General features: G+C 40.3%; 1 protein-coding gene across 2 annotated transcripts in view; it reads right to left on the reverse strand.

Moving 5' to 3' along the window:
- Positions 1-16,174, reverse strand: part of SMAD1 (SMAD family member 1) — a 43,690-nt gene that overhangs the window by 26,702 nt on the left and 814 nt on the right. Inside the window, exon 2 of one of the 2 annotated variants that reach the window (XM_015625423.3) lies at positions 15,386-15,468. The exons of the other annotated variant lie outside the window; for it this stretch is intronic. The gene's annotated coding sequence lies outside the window, so the exon portion shown is untranslated. The remainder of the gene's footprint in view (positions 1-15,385; positions 15,469-16,174) is intronic. 2 annotated transcript variants of the gene reach the window in all.

Raw genomic sequence — 16,174 nt, forward strand, 5'->3', positions numbered from 1 at the left:
ACTGTCCCACTTTGCATAAATGACTGTTTTTGATGGGTGGAGAAGGCTTTGGACAATTAGATGATCCTCTCCCAGAGGGGTGGATGGGGGAGCAAAACAACTTCTAGCCCAAGTTTCATGCAAACAAGAAGTGACTGTAACTCTTCTACTAATTTCATTATTTGTATTACAGGCTCAGTGATGCAGGCAAAAAGGATCCTATTAAATATTTTTAATATATGCTTAGCACAGTTAGACATAAAAATGGGCAGGAACCACAGTGAGGATAATTGTTAATAGAGAAAACTGTCTAGTCTATGACTGCATTTTAAAAATTCAATTTATCTTAGTCAACGTACCTCTTCCCAGCATCCATTACCTAGTAACACTATAAAGAAATAACAAGCAGAGAGAATGTTAATTTGTTACTTTAAAATATTTAGTCATCTACCCTCTCTGAGAGACATGTATTTTCAGCAACTCATGTAATCAGTACATTATTTAGACCTTTTTTTAAAAACAAAACAAAACCCAAACAGATTTTGCCATAGAAGCCAGGGAGCTGTCTCTTTATTCCAGCAGGAACTATCTCCATGTACATTTTCCATGTATTACTAAAAGGCATGAAGTCTAAGCAGCTGCAATGCTAGAATGTGTAACAACACTAACTTAATCTAGCTCCCTATTCCTGGAGCAAGCAGCAAAAAGGTTTTATTTCTTTATTCAAGTAATGTGATTTGTGAAACAAAGTCCATAATCTTCTGCTGAATTACCCTCCTTTTAGTCAACAAATTCGTTCTTTGCACCCTCTTATGACAGAAGATCAGCTCTTGCTCAGGCTGAAAAAAATGCACTAAACCTGGTAGAAACCTCAGTAACATGATAACAACACGTGCAAAAAGAAAGCACGTTTCACATCAGAGTGCTGCAGAACTCATTGGAGAGCTTGTACGGAACCTGACTTGGCTTCCTTTGTAGTTTGGAAAATGACAAGAAGAAAAAGAAAAAAAAAAAAAAATTAACTCTTTTAAGTTCTCTTAGCAGGTAGAAAGAATTCCAAAACCCACTGAAATATGCGATCCTGTGTTCTGATATACAACACATCCTTCGAGGAAAGAGGAACACACTGGTGTTGAAAATACCTCACCATACCTAACAGAGCAGGCAGGGTTTTTTCCTGACACTGTATTAGACTCCCTTCCTTACTTAGACCCAGCACGGCCCAGGAGGATGGGTATCTGCAGCCAGTTCTGTGAAGTAACCTCGCTTACAGCCCAAAATACCCACTCTGTCAAAATTCCTCTTGGGCCACCCTTCATGCTATTTGGCTGAGGGACTGCCCTTCCAAGAAAATCTCCAATGTATCACTGTACAGCCCACAGGGAAAATCCTGTCAGATACCCACCAGCAGGCAGGGGAGAGCAAAATGAAACCGCAGGGGCAACGTAGGATTTACCAGTGGAGGGAAGGAGGGCAAGAGTGACCCAAAAACCCAAAAAGCCCATTGCTCTGTAGTCCAGAGCATGAAGGGATAACCTTACACTATCAGGATTTGCCAGCTCCTTCCCAGTGCTCCCCACAGTTCAAACCAGGAACACAGTGTTCGGCCAGTTTCCACAGTGAACCGCAGCTTTTCTTCCGCCCACCTCCCCACTTGGCTTCTGGCAGACAAGGCACTGCTCCTTGCCCTCGGAGTCTCAACTATCATGATTGCATGAGTAAAACAACAGCGAATTCTTACAGGTCTTCTGGATTTGAAGGTACCAGATTTGACAGATTTATGGTAACTTCACTGTTGCTTCTGCAGAAAAAATACCCACTTTCCGTACACATTAGGAACTGAATCCTGTGTTACAATACAAAAAAAATGGCACTTAGAAGTCTTTCTAAGCAAGTATATCATTGTGAGAAAAGAACATAGCAAAGGTGCTTTCCCAGTTTTAACAGACACACATCAACAATTAGATCTGCCCTTGCCCTGGTTAAGAACACTTCTTCCCAATACCCTTGCAACTGTTTTGACCTACTGAAAACCATACTCCTGAAAACAAATTTAAACACCACATCCTTCATGAGTTTTATCTCTCATGCTTACATATTTAAAAACACTAGCATTATACAGCCTTGTAAGTGATCACCAGATCCTCAAATCCTGCCTTTTTCACCAGAGAGGAAAAACACTGAATTTTACTGAATTTTGCTGAATTTTGCTCCTTGCATTCAGATGCATGTAGGATTCCACAAAGTCACAAAACACTAGCTCTTCCTTCACCGCCTGCTGGTCTCCTTGCCATGCTTATTTTATATATATTTTATATTGCCAAGACTACAGGAAAGAACTAAAACCAAGGTTGCCAAGATAGTTGGTCAGGAAGCTGGGTAAGCCCGGTGCACAGCAGGGCTAATACAAGTAGGATAGATCAAAACATCCACCCAGGTGTGCACAAATCCCTTCTGGTGTCGGCAAGCAGTCGGACTGAATCGGATGTGCTTTCAAAGATTATCTCTAAAACCGCAGCCTAGTACTTTAACCAAGGTCAGGAAGGAACTGCAACTTGATGATTCAGTCAAAACTCTGGCACAGATGGAACTGCAAAATATGAACCTCATTCAAATAACCTTTAAGATGAATACAAGGCTGTGAATCACAAAACTTGCCAGAATAGTGTTCATAAGGTGCTTTTTTTTCCCCCTAAATGCTATGTAAAAAGAGACTGTTCATTCTTCATTCACTCCAAGCTAAAGGCCTCTTAAAGGAATCCTTAAACTATGAGAAGGCATTCAAAAGAAAAGCATATCCAAAGAAACAGTTGTCAAGAGACATCATGAATTACTAGTCACAGTGGGTATTTCGTTGTGCATCTTTGGGGCAGGTTTATCCATTTCCTTTGTGCTGTGGTGTACTTGAACTCCACACACTGTCCCACCAGGACACTAAGAGCACTCAGGGGTGGAGGAGCAGCCAAGAATCTCAGTCAGCATTGTTAGGTGACACAGAACAAGTCCTGAAAAATGCAGAAGAACCTCTAAGACCAGTCTTAGAGCACATGGCGTTGTGAACACCCACTAAGATGCCAGGACTAGCCTAGCTATCAAAGTAAGTTAGAAGTCCTTTTCTAAAAGGTGAAAAATCTGGGGAAAAGTTTTTTTTTTCCCCTTTCATCATAAAACTCATGTATAACTCCCTTTTTCCACAAAGGCCATTCCTTTTCCTGACTTTTTGAACTGTCTTTAGAAAACAGGTGTTGTTTACAACAATAACAAACACACATCTGTGTGGGTGTGTTAATACACACAAAGGCAGGATAACTGAAACCTCTTCCTATATTTAGATCTGTCTGGTCAGCTCTAATTGCATAATTTAATCAAAACCCTCTCCAAGGGAAACACATCCATATTCATCACAGGCATCAAAGGAAACATCTTTACAAACTATATCCTTTTACAAACCAACACATGGTCCCACATCACTTGTCCAATTGTTGAATTCCTCCTTTGGGAAGGGCATGGAATTTTATTTCTTTTTATCAGCTGAAAAAAGCATTTCCCTCCAATTCATCAGCACAGGGCAGGAGGAACTTCCTTCACAGGTGAGATGGGGAAAATTTACTGACATGTCACTTTCAGGGTTTTTTTAGGCAGTTAAAACATACATCTGCAGCATAAAGGAAAACCTTTAAAACAGAAGAGAAAGAAAAATGCTCATCACCACTCAGGCATCAAAATTTTTGAGTGAAGCCCATAAAATGCAAGATGTGTTTTGTCTTCAGAGAACAGCACAGTCTAGCACAGACTGCATGAATTTAAAAAGGGCTTTGTCATCCCCAGCCAGAGGAGTGCTCCAACAGGGTATGTTTTAAAGAGGGAAACCCTACCAAATGCACTCCAGTTATGCTCAGCTGAGGCAAGTCACTGCTCCTACAAATGATTCATATCACCAAGAGCATCCACCAATACAGTTACATCAGCTGCATTAAACCACTTCTAAAGACTGTGACCCAGACATAATTTATCGGAGATTAAGATTTAAAATTACAGCTCAAGATCCCCAGCTTTAAAGCAGAATCCTTCACCAAATCAAGAGATGACAAAAACTGAGAAGAAAAATTACTTATTCACTAACAAAAGAGTTATTGGGTCAAACCTCAGCAGAGCAGAACAAACTGATGAAAATTAAACCAAAAATGTAATGCTGTTAAATTAAATAAATCTTTCCACAAATTAGTCCTCCACCCACCACTTATACACCTGAAATAAGAACAGTCAGTTTGCCAACACTAAAGAAATTTCAGTGCATTTCATGAGATGCATGCTTTACCTTTTTTAAAGGATTCCTCCAGCTTTCCTGGTTTTAAAGGATTCTTCCAACTTTCCTGGTTTTTGCCTTATCTGTATAAAAACTGAAGAGCTATTTTTTTGCCCTTAAACAACTTTTAAAACACTGTATCTTCTTCATGTCTTTAAAACGTCCATGTTGAATTTAATCAAGTGCCCTCCAATTCACAAACTACCATTCTGGACAAAGAAAGTGCTTAAACATGACCCAGCTTTCCAAGCCAAGTTTGTACAACTCAGACACAAACACCAGTATTTACCAGACTTCCACCATCCAATGAAACATTATTTAATTACAGCATGTCACGAGTGACCTACTGAAAACCGGGACTGGGCTTCAGATGACACAAAACCCAGTGTGCTCCAGGTCCTCAGGACAGTGAGGAGCAGCTGCACAACCCCATCACAGCAGATACTCCCTGGCAGTTCCTTGGTATTTATCAAGCCAGCCTAAGTCACAGACTCTTTATAAATGGAAGATCACAGTGTTTATAGATGCCCCTTCAGCTTCCACACAAGAAAATTAAACTCTTTTAAAGTTTACGATTTACAGGCAAGTATAAATCAGGGATCCTCTTGAGACCGAGTCAAGGACGCTTCGGGTTAACGTTTAAAATACTCCCACAAACACACATAAAGGGTTGGTCACAGCTTTTACCAGCAGATGAGGTACAACTCAGAGTGTGCCTACTCTAAAAACCGACCCAGAAGTCACAGACACACCTTTCCCCTTCCAAAAGGGCAAAACAAGGGTGCAGACATACACAAGGAGCCAGAGAGATACAAAAACCTGTGGGATGAGGCAAAAGCAGCTGTCACAGCCCTGTGCCAGAACATCTGCAGAATCTCACATCAAACTGTTTTCTCATATTCCTGAGATCAAGGCTTTGCAGCATTCTGTACAAAGGCTTCAACCCACAGATAGGAACTGATAGTTAATACAGCAGTTGGGAACAGCATAGCTCGAAAGGAAGTGGGAGTTATCCTCCTACATGGCTTACTGGGAATACAGAGGTTTTACAACAGGAGAAAAGGGCTGTAATCTGTCTGTCTGATTCTCTGGTTATCTGTAAGCTTTTCATGACTTTTGGAAGAGGAACGAAGCCACATAAAGAACTACTCAGTACCCTTCCCTTATCTGCAAGCTTTTCTTCTTAACAGAGCCTGTATAACTCTGCATTTTGCAATAAGACAACCTATTAAACACTCCACCATAATTTTCTGAGACCAGTTTGAAGTTTCAAAAGTCAGGTTTTGCAAAGTTGCAAGTCTCTTACAGCTGAGACACCGAAACACAGCATTTTCCAAACACACCATGCTCTGCAAGGTCAGCAGCAGGCTAGCTTAAAACAGCCATAATGCTTCCAAATTTTCCACTGTTGCCTGCTACTGAACAAACAGTCACAGCTGGCCTGGTACTGAGGATGGACAGAAGAACTCCAAGTTCCAAAGTTGCCTGCCAAGTCTACTTACTTCCAGGCTACAAGCTAGTGCACAGAAGGAACACACAAAGATTTCAGACTCCTTGTATTTTAGCTACTACATAGATGTCTTTAATTCTGGGGCTGACACCAGCACTCCCCAGCTCCCAAGATAGGAAGCCCTTAGGCTCAAACAACCCTGACTGCTGGCTGGCCTGGGAGATTGAAAGCCCTCATGTCCCAGATCAGTGAAAGCAAGAAAGTAGGCAAAGGTGTGATGGAAAAAGTCAGGAATATCAGACCTGAGCCAAAGCAGCCTGCCACCAGCACTGCCAGTTGTCAGCTGCTCCCCATTGACAAACCAGAGGAGATGCATTGGGTCTGACCATGAGCAGGAGTCATTCCGGATAAACCAGTGGGGAGAAGGGCAAAGGGAGCAGTTATGCAGCCAACTGCAGCAATCAGCCCTGGAGCATTTATGCCAGTTGTGCTGATGCCTTCTGCAGAGAAGCTTCTAGCCAAGCCAGAGATAAAAATGAAAAAGATGTTTTAATCAGATTTCCATGTTCTGGAGAGTTCCTCAGCATAGCAGAAGGCTACAGGGAAATTCAGAGAGTATCTCGTTCCAGCACTAGGAAAAGTAGTAGCTCCCACTACTAGGGAAACACCTACAGTTTTTATTTTAAATCTGTAGATAGTCCAATTCCTTAAAGTTAAGAAATATACTACAAAGATGCAAGCAACAAAAATGAGTAAGGCCTTAAAACACACTTACCATATAGCACCAAAACAAATGCTTTCTAAATTTCTTTTGAGAAAAATGGATGGAAAGCCCAAAATTTGGAAGTGGCCAGGAAAGCTACAAGCAGTGCACTGGCTCACAGCACAGATCAGCTTCAGGTGTCTGAACTGTTGTCACTGGCAGTGATTGCTGATTACACCAATCTGCTTTCACACAAGGGCTTTTAGTGAATTTAATATTTGCCTTTTCTCTGCTTTCTTGATAACGCTGCTAACTGTACCCAGTTTGCCAATTGTTTCAAATTATTTCATCCTCTGAAGAGAAAAATAAAGTTTCTACTACCAAGAAGTTAAACTTGGACATTCTTTTCCTCCTGAGGAGAAACACTTGTCCTGTCTGACAGAGGACATGAAGTTGCATTAAACTAGAAAAACATGTCTGAGACAGCTTGCAGTTTATACCAGCAAAACAAGACTTTACCAGGAAAGCTTGTTTAAGTGTTGCTCTCCATCTGTCCTCCCTCACCCCCCATAAAAGATACTGCACCATTAATCACTGTCGTTTTGCTGCCAATAGAGCTGCACTGGGGCTTTGGGGCTGACGTAACTGTTGGCAGCCAGTCTCCCCCTGCTAATCACCAACATAAGTATCTGGGAAAAAAACCCTGTAAATTAGACCTTTCCTTGGCAAGCACTTGAAGGAAGTCTTCATCTGGGAGTGCTACAGCACTCGCCTGTGACTGGCTACCTCCAGCACCTGCCTCTGGCCAGCAAGGTCACAGGTCCACAAGCCAGTGAGCAGCCCCAAGGGCTCAATGCCACCCAGAGAGAAAAGGTTTCCCTTGCTCCCTTGTGCCAGCCTTAGTATTGCAACATAAATTCCCCTCCACCTGTCAGTCAGTCACCTTCCTAACCTGGCAGAACCAACATAAAGCAAAAAACACGTTCTGCGGGATCAACTCAGAGCATTGAAGTCACCCAGCCAACCTACGCGAAGAAATCCATGGCTGGGATTGAGAGAAACCCAGCTCTTAAGAGTTCTTTCCTTGTCAGGGAGCTGCCACCCTCAAATTTTAAGTGATACCCAGGTCAAAGATTAGCTGACACTCAGACATGAATAGTTCAGCTGATTTGCAAAACCTGCTCTCATCCCCAGAGCAAGGAGCCCTGCCTTGGCTGGTTCTGAATAACCAAACACTCCAACAAGCAATTCAACCCCCCTCTACTGCCACTGCCCTCTGCTCTAGTAACTAGACAGCAAACTTGGGGGAAAAAAAGAGCAATTTCATATCCACCTGTCCAAAAATACCACACGCTGCAGTTTTAAGCTGAGAGCATTTATAAAATATTTTCCACATGAAATATAATAAAACACATTACAGAAAATATAATTGCATTATCCTAAGTTTTTAAGCTAATAAAGACGAAGACTTTTCCTTGGCTACTACATCCAAGAGAAAGCACTTAACACTGACACTAGCTAGCATGGATAATAAAGGGCCTGTTATTAAATATGCCAGACTGTAAAGCCAGCAGTGGGCAAAAATGCAGAACAGGAAACTGTAATAGTCAAGAAGCAACCTATATGTAAGTCAGCTTTTCTAAGATATTCAGCAAGGTCAAAATTCACATTTTTCAGATTAGTGTACTTCATCATTGCATTCACCAGGTAAGATGAGGACATAACCAAGTTTCATTCTATCTATCTATCTATCTATCTATCTATCTATCTATCTATCTATCTATCTATCTATCTACCTTCTTAGTGATAAAAAGGAAAAGAAGTGTCCCACAAGAGCAAAGAACAAGAGACTGTGTAAAAGGAGATGAAATTCTGGTCTTGAATGTTGGAGACTCATGGTAAGACCTCAGTAAAGCCACTTAAGTTGGGTCTCTGTCCCTCCCATCTCCCTCTTCTTTCCCTCCACTGGGAAGCACATGCTTTAGATGTGTTTGGGATGCCTGAAATACTACCACACATTTGAAATTAACCACTGCAATGGCGCTATGCGTGTAGCAATCCCTGAAGCCATCATGTACACGTTGGCAGGTCTTTGAGGTTCAAATAAATTTCAAATCTACTTTATTCACTGTTGAGACTAAACAATAGAGCAGTTGTCACACAACTGGAAAAACAGAAGTCATCCAGATATGGTCCTGGGCAACCTATATGGCCATGACTGAGTAGGGGGCTGGACCAGATGACCTCCAGAGGTCCCTTCCAATCTCAACCATACTGTGATTCTGTGAAGCTCTCAAAACTGCCACCTGTCAATTAATTTGGTCACACATCTGGAAAGCAACAGGCTCAAGAAAACTGGATAGAACTCTGCTTGCCTTGGCACAATTATATCGCATCAAGTGCTACTACTCTGAGGTAGGGACTGAGCTCTGTTTGCTGTGCACATGCAGACGCACAAGAAAGCTGCCTTCTCCCTGATTTTGATGTCTTCAGAGAATCCAGAAGCCTTCTGAGTTGCATCACTCTTCCTCCCTTCATGCTTGTACCCCTGAAGTTTGGCTTCATGTATGGCTCTGTTCCATTAAAACCAAGTCCTCATCACTGTCACCTTGCTTCACATATAGCCCTGGTAAGAAGCCACTTTTATGCCCTCTTTTCCACTGCTTGTGAGCTACTGGAAGATTCTGATCTACAGAGGTTCCCATCCCATGCTCATCACTATAGCACCAGATACCTTAAGCAACCACGACTAAGCCTTGTCATGTTCATGTCCTGTTTGTCTCCCAGCCTATCCGCAAAGGCGGGATGGATTATTTTATTACACATGGAATTAAGTCAACAGAAAAAAAAATTCATCTTGTAGTTTGTAGTTTTACTAACCTGAATAATGCCCTGCCTAGATTAAAATAAATCCAAACCCACCTTCTGAAAAGTATATTTCAGCCCAGAAACCGTAACAGTGGTAAAAATATGTGGAATTTCACACCATACTATTTAGACATTGAGAGAAAGACCCTTTATCAAACAGGACTGCGTTTTATTGATGACCCAGTTTGAATAACTTTTCAGGACTTGAGAGCAGAATCTACACTCCTAAGCAGGTGCTATTGAGTGGCCTAACTTGAAAGTAAATTTCTTGCTTCATGTAAGACAGCTCAGAAACCCTTGGAAAAAAGACAACTGGCCAACAGTGAGCAAGGGTGTTCTGCCAACTATTTTGTCCTACCAGAACACTAGCAGAGTTTGTTTTACAACATCTTGGGAGGGCTGGAAAGAAAAGGACAAGAAGTTAAAAAATAACTGAGAACAAAAAAGTCCAACCCATACATTTTTTGCTATTCTTCAGCTGGATAAATTACAGGGACACTCCAGAGATTAAACCCTCAACTGAAAGAGCAGAAGTTGTCAGTTCCACACCACCTTCCACCCCCTCTCTTATGCACACTACCATGTTTACCTTGACAAAATTTTGGGACCCCTCCCTCCCCTGCCACAGAAAATATGTCCAGTTACAAGCTACATATTTTTCCCTCAACAGATCAGTTGAATCAAAGTCCTTACTAATAAGATGCATGTAAGACAACAAGGGTGCTTGATTAATTCCTCCCACATCAATATTCAAATGAAACCTAACAGATACAAAGGTGAAATACACTGGCAGAATGATGTCAAATATGCAGCTCATTAATAGCATCTGACCAAACAGCATGTTTCCTCCTCCTATCACCCTCAGGAACACACTTAAGGGGAAGCCACAATTTGTTGCAACATGATTCTCCAGTTATTTACTTCATCTTTAACCAAAACTGATTTTAAGCTTTTAAGCATTTAAACGGCATTTAAGTATTTATATATAAATAGTTATTGCATTCACAGACCTTGATAAATTTACAGGCTCTTCTCAACTATATATAGGTGTAGCCTACCTTTATCTGATCCAAACAATTTAACTTTCAACAGCAGTGACTATTATTTTAGGTATTCATATGTGCACACACACTTATAGCACACCTACCCACATGAAGGATCCTACATATACACCGTTGTAAGAATAAAATATCTTTAAGAGTCTCATGCCCTGGTTTCAACATACTGCACCAGAAAGAATGCTGATACTATTTTCAATGCCTTAAAATGCTTTAAATCAGAAGTCTGAAATTATTTACAAGAAAAATATCTCAGTCATTTAGTCTTTCATGTAAACACAGAAGAATGAGATACCAATTTGCAGTGCTGAACAATGAGAAAGAAAAGCAAGTAAAGGTATTATCAAATATGATCACTGCATGCACCAATCAATCTGAACGTACAAGGTTCTCTGAACTCACGGAAAAGTTTTCAGCCTGCTACAGAAGTGTCAAGTGCATGTGCTTGCAAGCACATATGCTTTTTTTTGCTTTCATTTACCTAGACACGTCCTTAACATGTACATTAGTCTTGCCACCTCTGTAGAAAAAAACTGTAACGCTGCAAGCCCTGAAATCCAAGTTCTACTCATGAATGAAATCTGTATTGAGAGGATGTATTTTCAGCTTCCCCTCAAACAAGTTCCAAGAACTGAAGGAAGCAAAGTCCATCCATTAAAACTGGAGGGCAGATGAGAGTCTTAGACCCATGCTGGGGAAAAACACGAGGAGACAACAAAAACTCTCAAAATTCTGTCTATAATCACTTCATCACTGCAAAAAATTTTAATGGGTATCTTATTTTCAAGTTACCCAATATTGGATTGATAATCCATAGCTCACTTTGATGTGGATTGGCATTTTAGTAGTCTTAATGACAAAAACATGCAAGTGATATACTTCTGAATGCCATTAAGTGCTATAATTCAGACTGTCTACACTGACTTAGTCTCATCTGCTGCCATGTTGGGAAGAGTGTTCCCTTTATGAGTACAGAAATATGAAATAATGCTTCAGAAATCACTGGTGAACCACATTAATGATTTGCTTACATGCCAACTCAACATAATAGTTGGGTTTGGATGATACTGCTTTGAACAGTGCCTAAATATAATGACTTATATAAAAGCATGTTTAAAAATAATTTGTTTTCCTCCTTGCACTCTAGACTTCGCCTGTGCATGCTGGAGAAAGGGTGGGGGAAGAATCAAATGGGAGAGACTGGTGACATCTGTTCTAATATCACCCTCCCCAGTACGTACATAATACATACTGGAATAAAGTGACATAGTCCAGAACAATTACAGAGCTACATTAGAACAACCAAACTGTGCAAGTGCCCAGAATAGCTCTACTTCCCTACACTGGCAAGTCTAGAGACAGGAAGAAAAAACTTCAACCCCTGATCTAAACCCAGCTTCTACACAGTCTCCAAGACAGCAATCACCAGAAGAGTACAACTGACCAAAGCTGTCTGTGCTTGCAGAAAAGCCCTTGGAATCTGATGACGACTCAACCCAGCTGCTGTGTGGTACTATGGCCCCAAAATCCTTCCACCAGAGCAATCCTACTGCCACAGCTCTGACACATCCTAACTCCTTTCCCAAAATAAAAATAATAAAATCAGACCCATCTCCACAGCTCAACAGAGCTCAGTGTTTCATGTGTAGGATACTTGACCTCACACAGTCTAATTAGGAGTAGAATGCTTGCCCTTTGTTCCTAATAAACTAAGAGGAACTTCCAGTGCCAATATATGCAAATGTCAAATGGATGCAGGGAGAGAATCCGGTATGATCTGGGTCCATTCTAGAAAATGTTTTCATTCCTTAAAATCAGCCCATTTTATGAAATGTTTGCTTTCTCTACCCATTAAAAAACACAGGCATCCCCCACTCAAATACACAGCAACCTGAAAAGCTTCTGTAATGCAAATTGCCATTTGTCTGAGGAGGAGGATAGGGATCTTTGTGGCAGCCATTAGCCAGCCAAGGGTGTCCTCACCCCTGAATCCACCCTCTGTAAAGCCCTCCACAAAAGGCCCAATCAAAAGTGTTCTCTGGTTATTTCAAATCTTGAAGAATATTGACATTACAATGGAAATAGTTATACCCCAGACTGCAGGGATACAACTCTAAAACTTGAAAAATATCAATTTAAAATAACTTCTTTCCCATCCCAAGCAGAACCCTCCATTCTAATATAAAAATCCTGTATGACTTCTCTACCTTGAGCAAAATAGCTTGAAAATTGCAAGATTACTGTGTAGATGAGCCTGTAAGTCACCAGCATTTCAAACTATTCTTGCCAACTTGGGATTTATATTTTGAACTCTAATTTTCCACCCAGTACATTTCAAAGGAAAACTTCCAGGAGCTGCATATCATCTTTTAATTGTTAAGACTGGTATGCATTCAGTTTTTTGCTATACACAGAAGAAAGGCCAGTGGAAGAACATTAGTCTGCTGTAACTACAGGGGGAAAAAATGAAGTTTTTATGGCCAGAACAGATCTTTCCCAAGTCTGAAAGCAAAACTGGATGAGTTTGTAATGAAAATCTATACCAGAAACTAAAAAAATAACCAGAAACAAAACCAACAAAACCCCCACACATCGGTAGGCTCACTTCACTAACCATAAAGCAGTTTGTGCAATCTGACTTTCATTTTCACAGATTTTATGGCTTTCTCTCCAATACCGTAGTTTCTTCATCTGCACTGACACAGAAGAAGACAGCTCCACATCCACATTTTAAAAGCCACTCCACGCCAAAGTGAGCTTTAATTCCTTTATGTGTCACTCAAAAAGCACATTAGCTAAAGTACACGCTGTTGAGGTGCAACTGAACCTGGAAACTAATAAATCTCTTACCACTAGTGACCATTTATTCTGTCTGCTTCACTTGCATGCCTTAAAATTATTTTTTTACTTATGACTAAAAATAAGGTACACTTCTTTCTGGGCTGGGAGAACCTCAGGAGATTAAAAATTCACACCAATTCAGGTATGAGGAGCTGGTTTAAACACTAACAAATGCAAAACTCTCAAATCCCCAAGCAGCACACTGACTAGCAGAAAGAAGGAAAAAAGTTGTTTTTGCAGGATTTTTCCCAAAACACATCATAGTGATTTTACCAGCAGAAACAGCAAGACCTTAGATGCTGAGTATTTAGCAAACATTTTACTACCTGTGGCATGCTATTTTCTAGGGCTGCTAGAGGAAAACATGAATCTGAAGCCACATTTGTCTTCACTAAGGAAAGAGACCTATGCAAACTCACATTCAAAATTACAGTCTCTGTTATAGAAGAAGTTTGGCCATATAGTTGAAGAAATTACTGAAGTGCCCTGTCTTATACAAGAACTCAGATCAGCAAGAATGTTTCAACAGGCAATTACAAACTTCAGTAGGAGAGAAATACTAGGGGGAAAAAAGCCAAACAGCTGGCTTGTTTGTCTGTTTGTTCCTTTGATATCTGACAGCACAGTCTGCAGGTAAAAGCTTTCTCAAGCTGATCCTTGAGAAAGGATGTATAAATTTCAGAGATCCGCTCACAAGCACTTCCCTACGCGTACATCCTGAAGCTGCACATGCCTTCATCTATTTCAGCTCCTAATGACTGCAAGGAAGAGGTTGAGAGTCAACCTAAACTGGCACAGCTTTTGCTCTGCACAGGGCCACAAACTTTAATTTCAACTACTCTTTGCGTAACTTAAATAATACACACGATGCTCTCTTTATTTGATTCTTAAACCAGCCGTATCTGAAGCACAATGGGACATGTCACAGACACTTGCTTCGCTGCCCTCGTAATATGGTTTAATTACGATGACTGAACTAACAGGCTCACATCATAGACTTTTACAGGTTGACCCTGTGTCATCCTGATGTATCATTTTGCACCAGTTCAGTGCTGTAAATCAATTTAAGATCTCCAGCAGGTTGAAAAGGCTGGTAATGATGCTTTCTCTGCAGTCTCTGGGGATTCCACATTATACACAACTTACATTATTTATAAAGCTGAGATGATGCCTCCATTAGGCCTGTAAGACTACTCAAATGATATTTTACACACACAGCTTGGGCTGCACAGAGCAGAACACTGGCAATATGTAATATCCCAGTGCATTCATGCTTTAATTTAAAAAAAAAAAAAAACCAAAACAGTCATAGCCCTTTCATTTTTAAAATTTAAATCTTTATAGCAAACCAGGAAATTCACAGTTTAAATTGAATAATTTCCCAGTACTCAGAAACACAAGTAGCATTTTTATTAACCTTTGTATTGTTTTTCTTCACGTTCAACCCTTTACTTCTGTTTTCAAACTACAGAGGAAAAGCAAACACCAAACTCATCAGTTTTCAAATATTTGATTTGATAGTTAATATTTATACCAAAACAGAAAGATCTCCATCTGTTTACTCAGTCACTTCTCTCAAATGTATCAGATCATCACATCTTCAAGGGTACACAAAAAAGCAAGTTGAACAGAACAGAGTAGGAAAAAAATGTATTTGATTACATACCCAATGGTAATCAGGTCAAAACAGATGCAAGGACAAATCCCTACCCTTAGGGTAACCTGATCATGCCTTGAACTGATCATTTCTCATAGCTGTAGAAGCCTTCTGGATCACCCAAATCAAGGGAAATTTCTCTCAAGCGCCTGCTTACAGTCTGAAGTAAATTGCACGACTTCATCCCTAAAACCACAGCAAGAACTCCAGAAAGGGCCAGATCTCTCTCATTTTCATATTGATGTTCTTCCAGTCACATCAGAGAAGTGAGCACTCAAAACCTGCACTAAAATCCAGTGAGAATCTTGAAAAAGCTTCATAGCACTGCTCTCCGGTTCAAGAGGGAAATTAGGTACTAATCAGCTGCAACTAAGAAACTCACGACCCATAATTCAGCCAAGTCATTACTCACAAGTAAAAATAAAAAATAAGCCAAACTTATGTTCCCTCACATGGTTTGCTCCTATTGTTTGACACAACAAGGGGCATGCAGTCAGCAGCATGAAGAATTACAGACACACACCTGGGAAGAAACGTGTTCTCCGTGGGCTGGGTGAGCTACAGTTTTCATTCTTACTTCTGAGTGCTGCTCCAAAACACATATAACTATTGGAAGAAAAAATATTAAACGAGTTTTCTTTTTTCTGACTTCCCCTCTGTGTGCAAAAGAGATCCAAGCTATCAGTTATGACAGCTCTTTCCTAGGAAGCATGTTAGTTTTAAGGTGCAGTATCTTTGAACACTGACATCCATTAAACACTGACATGTTTCAGGCAATGATCTTTTCCATTTGCCTGTATCTGAAATACACATCTACTTTTACTCTTCCCCATCTGGCTCTAACAATACTGTTTTTATTAATATCTGTTTAAAATACTTCCCCAAATAAAACTGTAGACATGGAGTGAGCATCATTTCATCCTAAAATACACCAAAATAACGATTAATTTTCAGAATAAGCTGTTGTTATCCAGATACTGTAAAAGCAAACAGTAAGGTCGGACCACGTACCTTCTTCAGATTGATCTATTAACGAAAGAGCAATCACAGCAACCCTGCCTCGGTCAGAACTCCCTCTGACTTCAGTTTATATTAAAAAAAAAAAAAAAGTGGGTATTTGGCCCAGATCTTTTAGAACGCATGACTGAATATTTCCACGCCAGTAAATTTTAATAAGCTTTAAAGATCTATATTCAGGATAAGATTATATGGCTGTACGAAACAACTATATGAAGCAACTATACTGAGGAGGAGAAAATCTCAAGCATCCAAACCCTCTAACAGGGAAAAGGAAAAAAAAAAAAAAAAAAAA

This window comes from Parus major, chromosome 4, assembly GCF_001522545.3.
Source record: "Parus major isolate Abel chromosome 4, Parus_major1.1, whole genome shotgun sequence".
Classification (NCBI taxonomy): domain Eukaryota; kingdom Metazoa; phylum Chordata; class Aves; order Passeriformes; family Paridae; genus Parus; species Parus major.